Source organism: Malania oleifera, chromosome 1, assembly GCF_029873635.1.
Source record: "Malania oleifera isolate guangnan ecotype guangnan chromosome 1, ASM2987363v1, whole genome shotgun sequence".
Taxonomy (NCBI): domain Eukaryota; kingdom Viridiplantae; phylum Streptophyta; class Magnoliopsida; order Santalales; family Ximeniaceae; genus Malania; species Malania oleifera.
Genome location: NC_080417.1, coordinates 69,550,002 through 69,552,917, shown reverse-complemented (window position 1 = coordinate 69,552,917; position 2,916 = coordinate 69,550,002). Strand labels below are relative to the sequence as shown.

The 2,916-nt window shown below is 40.5% G+C and overlaps 1 long non-coding RNA gene across 1 annotated transcript; it reads right to left on the bottom strand.

Moving 5' to 3' along the window:
- Nucleotides 1–323: 323 nt before the first annotated feature.
- LOC131157260 (uncharacterized) lies at nt 324–2,644 on the bottom strand. Its single transcript, XR_009137245.1, has 2 exons — nt 2,004–2,644; nt 324–770 (listed from the first exon to the last, which is right to left on the bottom strand). It is a non-coding gene; the product is annotated as an uncharacterized LOC131157260 (long non-coding RNA).
- Nucleotides 2,645–2,916: the final 272 nt, after the last annotated feature.

The following is a 2,916-nucleotide window of genomic DNA, read 5'->3' as shown; positions in this document are numbered from 1 at the left end:
TTTAAGGTCCTTTATTTTTAGAATTATTGTTCTTCCTAACAAGCCTAGGTCTTATTCTCCAAGTTTTCAAATTTTAATCTCAAAATCCAAAAAAATTAGTGTAGAGTCCTCGATGTTTTCACGAGTTCGGGAATATTTGAACTTTGAATCGAACTTTCAAAAACTTCACCTGTTTTGAAATTGGGTCTTAATTTTAAAAACTAGTTTATTTGGAGATTAAAGTCATATTCTGTTTTGTTTGGTCAAGATTGGTCAACTCCCAAAAGTTAAAATTAAAAACTGCATTGTATCACAATTTCATTCAGGGGGGAGCATACGGAGAGTGACACATGCAAGCAAATAATACATAAGGTGCAGGGAAATAACATATACAAGCTGCCAACTAGAAAATACAGGGAAGGTGTACAAATTAAAGTTGCATGAAAGGAAACATGGGGGGTTCATACATCAGCATGTAGAATACAAAGAAATAGAAACAAATAAAAATACAAAACATAGAAGATAAAAAATACAAAAAGCGAAAAGAAACTTCTTGATGCGCCATTCCCATGCCACCACCTAGAGGCTCCCCAAAAGCCCACAAGTTATAGTTGCCCACCTAGAATTTCGCCTACGCGCAGAAAAGAAAAAAACAGATTAGTTAGTTAGAAGAAAAGGAAATTGAAAAAAATATATAATAAAAAGAAATAAATAAAACAAAATAATAAGCAATAATAATGGTAGATGCTTTGCCCGCCATTCCCATGCTGCCATCTAGCTCAACAAATCCCCTGCGCACAAAAAGGAATCAGGTAGTTAAAAAGAAACATTCAGGAAAAAAGAAATGGGAATTCATACACACAAGGAGAGAATGACACTTGTAAAGGTGAAAATTCCCTCTGACATTCCGTTAGGTGAATTGGCGCTAATGGCCACCCCAGACTCCCTATAAATAGGGAGTCCCGACACTATAGCAGGTAGAGGGGGGAACAATGCATAGACTCTACAAGAATTGAGAGAAGAAAATAATTAGAGAAGGGAAGGTTCTGTGGAATTTGAGGGAAATCCAAGTGAGAAATCGAGAAAAGCTCTGCACTACATAATGTAGAGAGTAGAGAGAAAGGTCTGAATCATTGAGGTTTAGATATACAGGAGCAGAGAAGCTGAATTACATAATTCAGAAAGGAAATCAGAGAGCCAGCCATACACAAAATCTAGAAAAAAGCTCGGAGGAGCACAAGACTTAAGGTAAATTTAGTTTTTCTTTGCACTATTTTAAGCATCTAATACTAGATACCGATGCAAAATGTTGAATGCAGGTCTCCCTCTCTTCACCCTGGGTCTTAAGTTCATACTTGAATCTGAACTTAGGTTCCCAATACTTGACCCGAACCCAAACTTGAGTTCGGATATCCCAATGCTCACCAGACCTGGACCCCAGAACCCAACTTGCACTCGGGTTTGAACAACCCAAATTAGAGCCCATATGTTGTACCCCATAAGGCTCCTGGTTTAAAATATCCCAGGCCCTCGTTTTGGAAAAGTAAGTGGGCCAGCCCCATTTTAAAATATCCCAGGCCCCCGTTTTAAAAAAGGAAGTGGGCCAGGCCCATTTTAAAATACCCCAGGCCCCCATTTTCTAAAAAAGAAGTAGGCCGACCCTGATTTTAAAAGACCCTGGGCCCTGTTTTGAAAAAGACGTGGGCTGGCCCATTTTAAAATATCCTAGGCCGCCGTTTTAAAAATGGAAATGGGCCGGCCCCATCTTAAATAAGTCTGGGCCTAGTTTTTTTTAAAAAATATATATATCAAAAGCGGGCCGGCCCCTTTTTTTTTTTAAAGAAAAAAAACCCGGTTCTCTCTTTCAAAAGAAAAACCCTGCTCATTTGACTCAGGCCCAATCCACTCAAGCCTATCCCAAGTCTTATACATACTAAGCCCACATGTGACAATCATATAACACATTTAGATTCACAACCACTCACCCGGGTTGACTCGCACGAGTGGACCCTGGTTTGACTCACCTCACTAGGACCCGCAAAGAGCCGCATGACACGCCGAGTTGACTTGCACGAAACAACCCGAGCATCACCCACTGAGCTGGAGACGAGTTAACTCATGTTTGTCCCCAAATTTGAAACCTAATCCTACCTAAAACCCCATGTGCAAGTCCGATATTCATGCACTCTAACATCCAAACCATCACAAACAACTCATCATTGGTATCACACACACTTATCAAAAACCTCAAAATGAAGAAATCTCAAAATAAATAGAAGTAAAATAGAGAAAGGAAAAAAGGACTTAGCCTTTGGCTTCACTTTTGGACATCTAAGAAAACCTTTGATCTAACCTCCCCCAGATCGGTCAGAGTTTCATCACCTTGCTTTTCTTTATACGAGGCATCATCTTCTCAGTGGATTGCAGGAAAGAGGGAGGTAAGAGACAGAGAGGGACTGAGGAAATGACGAGCAAGGGGGAGTTGTAGAAAGAAGAACTGGATTAAGGTTTACAAAACACAAAGAGGAAAAAGGAGATACAAAGAAGAGAGGAGGATAGCACTGGAGTTTTTTTAGAGGAACGAACAAAAAGAAAGGAGAGCAAGAGAGGCAAGGGAAAAAGAGGGAGGCTTTGAATGAGAATGAGAAAAGAGACAAAAGAAAAAATTGAAGCTTAAATATGTTTTGTCTCAGGACCATCTGATTTGAACATGTGGCATAAGTTTGATCATTCGATCAGAAAAGCCACGTGTTCCCACCATCACTACTCAAAGCGTGTTTCTTATGAATGGCCAGGATCGGGGCATGTTAGCGATCCACGCGCTTTTTGTTCCTTATGCACGACTGTGGCCCCTCCACATGGTTGAGATTCGGCCATGCCAGTGAGCCTGACACGTCTCCCCAGAGCCTTTGGATCTCTGATTCTAGTTGACCCATA